The sequence below is a fragment of the Notamacropus eugenii genome, chromosome Y (assembly GCF_028372415.1).
Source record: "Notamacropus eugenii isolate mMacEug1 chromosome Y, mMacEug1.pri_v2, whole genome shotgun sequence".
NCBI classification, from domain to species: Eukaryota; Metazoa; Chordata; class Mammalia; order Diprotodontia; family Macropodidae; genus Notamacropus; species Notamacropus eugenii.
In genome coordinates, this window is record NC_092880.1 from 7,120,859 (window position 1) to 7,134,016 (window position 13,158).

Genomic DNA, 13,158 nt, shown 5'->3' on the forward strand with positions numbered 1-13,158 from the left:
AAAAAGGAATGTTTCTCACCTGTCTATTCCTGAGCCTGGCTATGAAACAGATAGTGCATGATTGGAGAATTTCACTCCTATCTGAATTCAAACAGAGTAAAGGATGTTTTATCTTGTCATATTTGGTATGTCATATGTCCCTGCTTTTTCCTTCTATAGCAAATTTCTGTGGTCAATAACAAGTGACCAGCAAAACATGTGAGCCTTTTGTGTAATCTCACTGGGAAATCTAATATTATTTTTATCTGAAATTAGAACATGGGCAGAAATTTATGTAAACTACTTAAGACTTGTCTTAAGATGTTCCCATTGTTTAAAAGGATTTTAAAAGCAACAGTGTTTTTCTGTGAGTCAGTCTCATATCTAAGGATACTGCAATAATTAAGAATTCAATTTGTTATAATACTTTGGAAATTCATATTACTTAAGAACATTTTTGTAACAACTCAGCTTTAATGAATTCCAGTTTTAAAGGTTTATTTTTGCTTAAGAAAAAAAAAAGAAAGAGATATCAAGCATTTTAAAAGTTTCCAACTAGTTTTCTTCATAAGAGTTTAGTGAACATTAGAATAAATTTTAAACTATTTTTAAAGAAGAGAAATACTTTTAGAAGAAATGTTTTGAAAAATTATGTGTGATTCTTAGAAGGCTTACTAAAGCTTCAAAATAATATACTGTTAAATTAAGCTGTTTTGATCTGAATATGTAGTCATTCTATGGCCTAAGTCAGAGTTAAAGTTTGTGTTTGAATTTATTATGTAAAAGATTTAATTCCTGAAGTATCTCATTCTTTCAGAGTGAGTATAATTAGGGAATAACAACTTATGAAACAAAGACATAATTCCATCAAACTATAAATTTAGTCATTAACCTCTTTGCTTTGTTTAAGCTGGAATGAGATTCTAGTGCAGTTTTTCTAGTAAAAAGTAATAACTTATGAGCTATCTTGTCTTATGGTTAAAATGTAAAATCAAGTGGAAGAATAGGATTGAGAGATTTGGAAAGATAAATTAAGTTCTGTTTAAAACTATGAAAGGTAGATAAGATTTGGGAATAAATATGGGTTATGCAAACCCCTCTTGCTCCTAGATAGTTGTTCTGGATACTTTTGTGTCAGTTTCAGGTGATTTAAAGAGTAAGGAAGTATTTTACCTGAGGGATACCAGCGAATATTTGCTATATAAGACTGGGACTGCAATTTACTATTGTTTGAAGCTCTGATTACAGGAATACTTGTCTAAGTTATCATAAAGCCAATTGACATGTGCTGCAGGCAAATGGTGGATGCTTGGGAAGGTTTTGAAGACGACCTTGGACACGGCCTAGGTAGGATCTTCCTAACTTTATTTTCCAAATGTGCTATTTCCTTTCTGATAAAGGAAATTCCCCACCTGATTACCTCTAAGCCCTGCTTTCAGCACCTTGCAACCTCATGATTACATGTCAGATAATGGCTTATTCCTGGAATCAACCAGAACTGTTAACATTGTCCCTCTTTTTCTTTTATAGCAAATCTTTATAATCAAGAAGTTCTGAAAGTACAATACTAAGTCTATCAAATAATAAATGGAAATTGGAGCATTTCTGAGTTATTATAATGGGGTGCAGGAATGAATAGCTTACAACTTTAACCTATATTCCTGGCCAAATAAATAAATATAATATAGAGATAACATCGAGGAAATGATTAGATCAGGCAATAAGACAAAGATGTAATGTGATAGATGTCTGATTAAATAGAGTAACAAATTTTGAGGAAAAACAACAGGATTAGCCTGATTCCTCTAAGAATCATATGCAAATGTATATCATTGACTTCCAAAATTTGTCATGCTTTGGATAATAAGATCTCAAATTTGGATTTTTGCATAAAACTGGTACAGGATAGTAGTAAAAGTAAGTGAAATTATTTCTTCTCCATTAAAATATCTGTCCAATAAGTTAAAAGGCAGATGAGTTCATCATATAGTTGAACACTCACATTTTAAAAGATTCTTATTCCAGGTACAAGATTTAGGTAAATATAGAAACAGTAAATAATGTGAACCAAAATTTTCTGAAATTTCAAAAGTGGAGAACAAATTTTAAGTAATTGTACTAATTTATATTGTCAGAAGTATCTGGGAACTTCTAGATTTGAACCAGAAAAGCAGAATTCTCTTTTTTGAACTATCCCAAGAATAAAACCTATTTTCAAAGAAAAGATATCTAGGTATCAGATAACTACATGAGAAATCTGGGATTCAAGGTTTTGTTTAAATGAAAATTAAGAACGGATTACTGGGATACAAGGAACTTAATGTTAATTAACTTTGAAATAATAATTGCATTGATTTGTATGGTTCATGTTTAATTTTCTTGTTTATATTGGTGACATGTAAATCTCCCTTTCAAAACTAGTCTATTGTGAGCCATCTAAGTTTTAATCTGTACCTGACTTAATGTAAAAATATAATTTGTGAACTGTAAAAAAAAAAAAACTTCACTGTGTTGTTTGAACCTAGCCCTGCATGGCTGGGAAACTGAACTATTGCTAAGTGTCTTTAGCCATGTTAACTATGTTGTATTGTCTCATTCCAATTATCAAATCATGTTTTCTGGGAGACCCTGTCAAGTTTTCTGTATAGACTCTTGGATCCATCTGTCACCTCCACTGCCCCTGCTCCTGCCATGCCCTCCAGTTTTGAAGAGGCCTGAAGAAGATGCCATCAGACATGGACAGCTTTCCCAAGAGCCTGGACCAGACTTGCATGAAGAGTAAACTCTCACACTACTGGTTATTTAGAGGTTGTTTTTGTTCATATCTTTGTTGGTCTACAGCCGAAGCCTTCGGCTTGCCTTTGACCAAAAGGAGGGAATGATAATGTTTAATATAAAATTTTAGAATAATCTCTTTGTTCTCTCTGAAGCAAACTCAGAGAGTGCCTCTTCCTATGTCAGCAAAAGCCAGCCAAGGACGACTCTACACTCCTTCAGGAGACCTTTAACCTAAGACACTATATCTTGAATAATGAGGCTTTCCTTTGTATCTTATTATCTATAGACATATACTATGTTATGGCATATTAATGGTGAAGAAAAATAGACATCTTAGGTGGTAATTTCTATTGAATTTTGTTTAGCCTTTTCCTATGTCAGTTATCTGTTTAGGGCAGGAAGCCCTAAACATGATTTTACCTAAGATGATCTAACTTTCCATTGTAATTCCAGGTTGGCCAGACCAGAATGACAAGGAAAAGTCTCAAAGATTTGTTTGTTTATTTCCCTAGCTGCAGCCCTTGAAGTCTGGCTGCTTGCACTTAAATCTTACAAGATAACACACTCATTCACAGCACACATGATACAGACACGGACATACACCAACAGACAAACTGACAACAGGACAAATAGGAACGTAGCTCACAAAAAACAACCCAGAGAGAGAAGGCAATTAGAAGCTTGCTAGAAATCCCCATCATGAATTGGCTATTATCATTCTGAGGAAAGGATGTTGCAAGAATCCAAGGTCTGATAATAAAGGGGAATCCTGCAGCCTTTGCTCAGAGCACCCCTGCGGTCTTTGGAGGGGTGGGGAGTCTTGGTGCCCCAAAGTTTCTGAATGTCTTAAAGGAACAGGCCCCATGGGAATAGGTTCAAGCCTTTAGTTCTTAGGTGGATTGTAACCGTACTCTTCAGGACCAGAGCCCTTACGGGAAAGCGAGGAGGGGGAATGGGGAGGAGAGAGGCAGCAGAGGCTTGAACAGAGGCTGCCTTCCTCGGGGGAATGGGGAGGAGGGAGGCAACAGAGGCTTGAACAGAGGCTGCCTTCCTCGGGTCTAAGGTAGGGGAAGGCGAGGGGGAAAGATTGCATCTAGGTGCCGTCAGTTTCCCCAGATCAGAGGCCTTCAAGGGGAGGGGGAGGAAGGAAAGGGGTGAGGAATAGGACGGAGGGAGTGAAGGGAAGGACAGACTGGAGCCCTTGAAGAAGAAAGGATTTTTGCCAGGATATGGCTAGGTGCTGAAGCAGCTCCCGGCCCTAGAGGGAAGAGGCTACCTGTCTTTTGTTCTTGTTCAGCCAATTCAGCAAGCCCAGGATGAAACGTCCTCGCTGCTGGCTAGTTGTTTTGTTGGCCTTTAAAGTTAATTTGGTTGTAAGATAAAGTAACTTTGACTGGTCCAAAAGAGCCCTGTGGTGGCCAACATAATTTAGGGCTATCCTTAGTTGATTGACACTAGTGCTAGTAATACCAGTGATCATCAGGTTGGTAGCAGCTTGGCATACAAGAAGTAGGGGTGTAGTCAGCCGGATTTCTACTTCTAGTTTTTTGACTGAGCCATAGCTAGCTGATTTCCCTAGATCGATCTTCAGAGGAGACCTAATTAATACAGAGGCATTTTCACGCAGAGTGGTCTCTGTCCTGGGTTATCTTTAAAGGGAATTATTGAGTCCTTTGGAAGCTGGGAATGGAAGGACTTACCCCGACCCCGTCAAGGCCCAGGACTCTAGGAAAAATGATTCCTATTGGCGCCGGAGTCCTGGCGTTGGCGAGATGAGGAAATGTCCATTCGGTTCCACAGTTCCAATCCACGTTTGGGCGCCATAACTGTTGACCTGAAAACTTGGTTAAAGAAAGGCAGCAGGCTAAATGCATACATTTTATGATTTAATTAATTAATTAATCAATTCCCTATTAAAGACAACGGTAACATAATGCATTATGGAGCCAGAAATGTTCTGGCTACCCAGTGCAGAAATCTTCTGGCTTATATACATTTTGCCGTGAGAAAGGAACTCTCCTAGTTGAACAAATCATAAATTTAGTAAGACAAGACAATTAACAAAGCAATGTCAGTCAAGTCTTGAGATTCCAAGCTGGGTAAACATATGTCCCAGGTGGTAAGGAAATCCCACCACTAGTAAGTGGCAGGCTTCCTGCCCCAAACAGGTAACTGACACAGGAAAGGGCAAACAATGTTCAATAGAAACCCAGGATGCCTATTTTTTCTTTACCATTAATATCCCATAACATAGTATGTGTCTATAGATAATAAGATACAAAGGAAAGTCCCATTATTCAAGATATGTCATAGGCTAAAGGTCTCCCAAGGAGTGCAGAGTCAGCTTTGGCTGTCTTTTGCTGACATAGAAAGAGGCATTCTCTGAGTTTGCTTCAGAGAGAACAAAGAGATTATTCCAAAATTTTATATTAAACATTATCATAAGGAAGGAAGATGCCCATAGCCTGGGATCACAAAACCTAATTACAATGTGTTTACAGTGTGAGAACTCCTTTCTCATGGCAAAATGTACTTAAGACAGTCAATTTCTGTACTAAGTCAGCCAGTTCTGATCCTGGCTCCATAGCGCTATGTAACTGTGATCTTCATAGGGAACTGATTAATTAATTACATCATAAAATGTATGCATTCAGCCTGTTGCCTTTTCTCTAAGGAAGTTTTCAGGTCAACATTATGCATGCATATATATATATATATATATATATATATATATATATATATATATATATATATATATATATATATATATATACATATATATACTTGCATATGTGTATATGTGCTCTGATTTCGTACATATGTAAGCCTATATGTGTATATATGTATGCACATGCGTATATTATCTGTGGATATGATGAGGTTCAGACTCTGGGAACTTCCTTGAGCTCCCCTGGAATTTCCTCACTTAACCTGGCTTTTGATACTCAAATTGAGCTCTCCATTTCTCCTCACAGAATCTGACCTTTCACACTCAAATTGATCTCCTCCTGTATCTCCTCACAGAATCTGGCCTTTTATAAACAAATCTGTGATCATTGTTTGTAATCCCTCGATTGCCCTACCTGCTTCCCACCTAGGCAACCCCAAGTCTGATATTTGTTGATTCTCCTCAAGACCCTTCCTAAACCCCTCCTCCCATCACCCTGGACTACCAGACACCCCCCACCCCTCCAGATCCTTTCTATACTCTTTTCTGTATTTAAGTTCCATCTTGCCTCCATGAAGGGGCTCAGATTGAATCCAGCTCAGACTCTGTCTAGCTGAGATTCTATCTGGCCTGTTTGTGATTACTAGCATCACAAATGCTTAGGCCCCTTAAGAGGCAACCCAATTAGGTGAATCCTTAATAAACTTTGTTTTCTTTGGCATTTAAGAAGGCTTGAGTCGAATTCATTCGAGCACGACCCGAACCGTCGGTATTTTGGGGTCCCCTTCACCATAAACCTCATCATTTTTGGTTCCCTGATCCAGATACCTGCTAATCTCAAGTTCTTCTGCTCAAACTGGAAGGTATGTAAGCCTCCCCTCTCTCTATCCCCTTCTTGCTCTCCAAGCACCTTGGAAGAGGATTTTCGGACCTGTCTTCAGGTCCCAGTATCAGGCAAAGTCTCTGAACTTTCTGGGCGCTAGAGAGTTAGAGACTCAGGTTGTTGGTCCATTGGTTAAGCAGTGGACCTGGGAATTCTCTGGATTTCCTGGGCTCAAGGAAATCGGGGAAAACTTGGTTACTTTTCTTGTGTGTTCCTAAGTCTCTGAACTTTCTGGGCGCTAGAGAGTTAGAGACTCAGGTTGTCGGTCCAGTGGCTGTGTTTGAGGTCATGGACCTGGGCATACCCTCCAAAGCACAATTCTCTGAACTTTCTGGGCGCTCGAAGGTTAGAGAAACGTCAGTTAAGGGGGTGCCCAATTCTCTGGATTTCCTGGGCGCAAGGAAATCAGGGAAAGCTCGGTTATTTTTTGTCCTCTTGTGTTTTTTTCTCAAGGCTTACTTCCACGTCCTCCTTTAGGAGGTGGGGACTTCCAGTCCCAAAGGAAAAAAAAATGGGTCAAAATTCATCAATTCCAAGGAATTCGCCTTTGGGCTGTCTTTTACAAAACTGGAAAAAATTTAACTGCTCTAAAGACCTTAAAAAGAAAAAGTTGGTATTCTTTTGCAACACACTTTGGCCTCAGTATCACCTGGAGGACAACGAGGTGTGGCCCATATTTGGGACCTTACAAAGTGATATCGTTTTAAAATTACAATTATATTGCCTCCAAAAGGGAAAATGGATAGAAATACCTTACGTAAGGGCCTTCGTGGAACTCTCTCAGGACCCCATTCTCAGAACAGATTGTAAGATGCTTGTAGCTAAAGTCGTCCCACAAAAGGGAGGTGGGGGTGAATTGGATGTTTTGGATGATCCCCTGTTTATGGTTCCTGGGATCTTGACCTCACCTCCTTCTCTACCTCCGTTACCACCATCCCAACCCCTCCCGAGTCCTCCTCCAGCTCCCCAACCTCCTACTGCTCCCCCACTCCCCCTGAGTTCTTCCACCCCCTCCTCAGCCACCTCTACCCCAACTTTTCCTTTGCCCCAATCCCCCTCAATTCCTGATCCTGTACCTCCTCCCTTGCCTCCCCCCACTTCGGTACCCCTTTCCCCTCCCTCTCTTCAACCCCTCCCGAGCCCGTCACCAGCTCCCCAACCTCCTACTGCTCCCCCACCTCCCCTGAGTCCTTCCACCCCCCCAGCCACCTCTACCCCAACCTTTCCTTTACCCCAACCCCCCCAATTCCTGCTTCATTTGCCCATCCTGTTTCTCCTCCCGTGCCTCCCCCCCTTCGGTACCCCTTTCCCCTCCCCCTCCACAACCCCTCCCGAGCCCTACTCCAGCTCCCCAACCTCCTACTGCTCCCCCACTCCCCCTGAGTCCTTCCACCCCCCCCCTCAGCCGCCTCTACCCTGATAATGTTTAATATAAAATTTTAGAATAATCTCTTTGTTCTCTCTGAAGCAAACTCAGAGAGTGCCTCTTCCTATGTCAGCAAAAGCCAGCCAAGGCTGACTCTACACTCCTTAAGGAGACCTTTAACCTAAGACACTATATCTTGAATAATGAGGCTTTCCTTTGTATCTTATTATCTATAGACATATGACATATTAATGGTAAAGAAAAATAGACATCTGAGGTCATAATTTCTATTGAACTTTGTTTAGCCTTTTCCTATGTCAGTTATCTGTTTAGAGCAGGAAGCCTGCCACTTACTAGTGGTGGGATTTCTTTCTTTACCACCGAGACATATGTTTACCCAGCTGGAATCCCAAGGCCTGACCAACATTACTTTGTTAATTGTCCTGTCTCACTGAATTGATGATTTGCTCAATTAGGAGAGTTCCTTTCTCACAGCAAAAGGTATATAAGTCAGAAGATTTCTGCACTGGGTAGCCAGAACATCTCTGGCTCCATAATGCATTATGTTACCGTTATCTTTAATAGGGAATTGATCAATTAATTAATTAAATCATAAAATGTATGCATTTAGCCTGTTGCCTTTCTTAACCAAGTTTTCAGGTCAACAACCCCAACCTTTCCTTTGCCCCAATTCCCCCCAATTCCTGATCCTGTACCTCCTCCCGTGCCTCCCCCCCCTTCGGTACCCCTTTCCCCTCCCCCTCCACAACCCCTCCCGAACCCTACTCCAGCTCCCTAACCTCCTACTGCTCCCCCACTCCCCCTGAGTCCTTCCACCTCCCCCTCAGTCACCTCTACCCCAACCTTTCCTTTACCCCAATCCCCCCCAATTCCTGCTTCATTTGCCTATCCTGTATCTCCTCCCGTGCCTCCCTCCATCCCGGTAACCCCCGATCAGTTCCCAGCCACTGGGTTTGCTGGAGTGCCTCCCTCTGCAGCTCCTCTTGCTGGGGCAACACTCAATCAGGTCTCAGGCCCCACCCCCACGGCAGTCTCTACAGTATCACTGCCTGTAACCCACCCCTCCTTGGGGACCCTACCTCAGTCCCCAACTATGGGCCTTGCTGGGGTGCCTCCCTCTGCAGCCCCTCTCTCTGGGGCAATATTCACTCAGGCTTTAGGCCCCACTCCCGTGATATTCTCTGGGGCATCTCCCCCTTTGATCCCTACTCTTCCTCAGGTACCAGCGGATCTTTCCCCTTGCCAGCCAGATCCCCTGGCCCTGCAGCCTAATCCAGTTCAGCAGGCATTCCCCAGCCCCTCCCTCACAAGAAGTGGGACTTCCTACCTTTCTCTACAAGCCCCTGTCCCCATTGGGCCCTCTGAGCTGTTTCCCTTGAGAGGTACCCACCCAACCCAATGGGACAATCAGGGTGCAGGTTCCGTTCTCTCTCCTGGATCTCGCCCAGATTAAAGAGAAACTGGGGAGATACTCGGAAGACCCCACTAGGTTCACTGAGGGTTTTAAGGACATATCCCTTCAATTTGAACTTTCTTGGAATGATTTACATATTCTTTTTTCTACCTGCTGTACAGCTGAAGAAAAGAGGAGAATCTGGGAACAAGCTCAGAAGTATGGAGATAGTTTGGCGGGTAGTGACTAATGAAATACCCCCCTGGAATAGTGGCTCTTCCCTTCACTGATCCAGGATGGGATTATCAAAAGAGCGAGGATAGGGAAAAAAGGAATCATATGATATTTTGTTTACTAGAGGGCCTAAAAACCGCATTTAAAAAGCAGGTAAATTTTCAAAAGATTAAAGAGATTACTCAGGGAGAACAGGAAAACCCTGCTCTTTTCCAAAATAGGCTGATAGAGGCCATTAAAAAATACACGAATTTAGATCCTGACTCTGTGGAAGGGGCAACAATCCTTAGTATGTATTTTATTAATCAGTCTGCCCCAGATATTAGGAGGAAACTACAGAAATTGGCAATGGGACCCCAAACACCTCAGGCCCAATTACTGGAGACAGCTTTTGGAGTCTTCAACAACAGAGACTTGGTCAAAGCAGAGGAAAAAGAACGGAAAGTCAGAGAACATGCTCAGTTATTGGCTGCTGCCATAGCCAGGAAAGGACCTGAGGGTATTCCTGGTAACTCGGGTAATGGTGGATCTTGCTTTCGATGCCACAAGGAGGGCCACTGGTCCAAGGAATGCCCCTCTAGGGCGCTCCCCCGGAGGAAGCTTCCAGGACTGATGCCTCCAGGACGGTGCCCAATATGTGATCAGGAGGGACTGTCCTCAAGGTCAGAAAAGTGGTGGAGCCTCCCCCCAGTACCCTGTCCTCCAGTCCTCTCAGGACTCGGAATGATGGAACAACCCGGGGCTTGGCAGCGCTCCCACTTTCTCCATCTCCCTTGCTGAGCCCTGGGCGGACATCGAGGTCGGAGGTGTTGACCTTAAAACTTAGTTAGAGAGAAAAGGCAACATGGCTAAATGCATACATTTTATGATTTAATTAATTAATTGATAAATTCCCTATTAAAGGCAACGGTAACATAATGCATTATGGAGCCAGAAATGTTCTGGCTACCCAGTGCAGAAATCTTCTGGCTTATATACATTTTGCCGTGAGAAAGGAACTCTCCTAGTTGAACAAATCATAAATTCAGTAAGACAGGACAATTAACAAAGCAATGTCAGTCAAGTCTTGAGATTCCAAGCTGGGTAAACATATGTCCCAGGTGGTAAGGAAATCCCACCACTAGTAAGTGGCAGGCTTCCTGTCCCAAACAGATAACTGATGCAGGAAAGGGCAAACAATGTTCAATAGAAATTATGACCTAAGATGTCTATATTTTCTTTACCATTATTCAAGATATGTCATAACATAGTATGTGTCTATAGATAATAAGATACAAAGGAAAGACCCATTATTCAAGATATGTCATAGGTTAAAGGTCTCCAAGGAATGCAGAGTCAGCTTTGGCTGGCTTTTGCTGACATAGGAAGAGGCATTCTCTGAGTTTACTTCAGAGAGAACAAAGAGATTATTCCAAAATTTTATATTAAACATTATCAGAGGTAAGATTACCCGATTTATGATTGATACGGGGGCAACGTTCTCTGTTCTAACTAATTACTCTGGCCCTACTCACCCCTCCACCTGTCGGGTTGTGGGGATAGAAGGGAAAACTAAGGGATGTCGAGAGACATACCCCCTCCCCTGCTTGTTTGAGAATCTGTTGTTTGAACACTCTTTTCTTATAATCTCCTCTTGTCCCACTCCTTTGTTGGGAAGGGACCTGATGGTGAAATTGGGAAGCCAGTTTTCTCTAGTTAAGCCTCCAATTTCCCTGTTTCCTCTGGTTACCAGACCTTCCCATGTTCCCTTGAATGTGTGGGAGACAGTTAAGCTAATTGTTTGGGACCAAGGAATTCCCGGGAAGGCCACTCATACCGCCCCAGCTATTGTTTGCCTTAAGAATCCCAATGTATTTCCCCATCGCCATCAATATCACGTTAAGCCTGAGGCCAGGGAAGGACTACAACCTCTAATTGAAAAATTCCTTAAGTACAAAATTCTTGTCCCCTGTCAATCTCCATGCAAAACTCCTATCCTTCCGGTAAAAAAGCCTAATGGGGAATACCGGATGGTCCAAGACCTCAGCTGTTAATGAAGCTGTTATCCCATTGCACCCCATAGTCCCCAATCCATATACTATACTCACTCAAATCCCTGGGGATACCCAATGGTTCTCTACTCTGGACCTCAAAGATGCCTTTTTTTGTATACCTCTCCACGTAGATTCGCAGTTCATTTTTGCCTTCGAATGGACCCTTCCTGGGGAATTAAGTCCATGCCAGCTAACGTGGACGGTCTTGCCCCAAAGGATTTAGAGACAGCCCTCACCTATTTGGCCAGGCTTTGGGAAGGGATTTAAGGGACCTGGAACTAACAGATAGTAGCCTCTTCCAGTAGCCTCTTCCAGTACGTGGATGATATCTTAATCTGTAGCCCCACCCAGGAGGCTTCCCTGACTGCTGCCATAGAGACTCTTAATTTCTTAGGCACTCGAGGTTATAGAGTCTCTTTGAACAAGGTCCAGATAGCCTGCCAGTCTGTAAAGTATCTAGGCCATGAACTTACACCCACTTCTCGCTCCTTAACCTCTGAGAGAAAAAAGACAATTTTGTCTATCCCTGCTCCAGTCACTAAGAAACAACTTCGAGCATTTCTAGGTATGGCCGGTTTTTGTAGACTCTGGATTCCTAATTTTGGCCTTATTGCTAAACCCCTCTACGACTCTACTCAAGGCCCAGACCTACTCCCTTTAGAATGGGGTCCCGAGCAGGCTAAAGCTTTTGAGACTCTGAAGACTAGACTAACTACCACTCCAGCATTAGCCATACCAAATCTAGAAAAACCTTTCACTCTGTATGTTGATGAGAGGAGGGGACAGGTTTTGGGAGTTTTAACTCAGTCTTTAGGACCAGACCCCAGACCAGTGGCCTATTTTTCCAAACAATTAGACTCGGTGGTGGCTGGATGGCCTGCATGCCTCCGGGCAGTAGCTGCTACAGTTATTTTAATTGAGGAAGCTTCTAAACTCACTCTTCGGCAGCCCTTGGAAGTTTTGACTCCCCACCGAGTTCAGAGCATCCTGGAAGAAAAAGGTCACCAGTGGCTGACTAGTGGCAGGCTCGCTAAATATCAGGCTCTGCTCTTAGACACCCCTGACCTAAGCCTTCGAGTATGCCACACACTCAACCCAGCAACCCTCCTACCAGATAGTGTCCACTCAGAAACCTTGGTTCATGATTGTGAGGAAACTTTGGACTGCGTCTATGCCAGTCGGTCTGATTTGAAGGATTCTCCTCTCTTGAACCCTGAAGCAGAGTGGTACACAGATGGTTCCAGCTTTATTGAACAAGGGGTTAGGAGAGCAGGGTATGCAGTAGTCAGCCTCTACCAGACCATAAAGGCCAAGCCTCTGCCACCTGGGACCTCAGCCCAGAAGGCAGAGTTAATAGCACTCACCAGAGCCCTAGAGCTAGGTGAAAATAAGAGAATAAATATCTTTACTGACTCAAAATATGCTTTCCATATTCTACATGCCCATGGAGCAATTTGGAAAGAAAGGGGATATCTAACAGCGAAAAATTCCCCTATCACACATGCCCAGGAGATTTCAAATCTCCTGCAAGCTGCTGAAAAGCCCTCTCAGATAGCTGTTGTCTTTTGCAAAGGTCACCAAAAGGGGGAAACAGATCAGGCTATGGGAAATAGCTGCAGCTAAGAATGCTGCCCGTCAGTTGGCTATACTGGCTCCTCTACTCCCACAACTCCCTGATTCCTTTACACCTTCCTACAGTCCCCAGGAACAAGCTTTGGCTAAGGAGAGGGGATATTCTCTCTCCTCCTCTGGGTGGTTTCAGACACCCTCAGGCCAACTGTTTATTCCAGGAGGAAGCCAGTG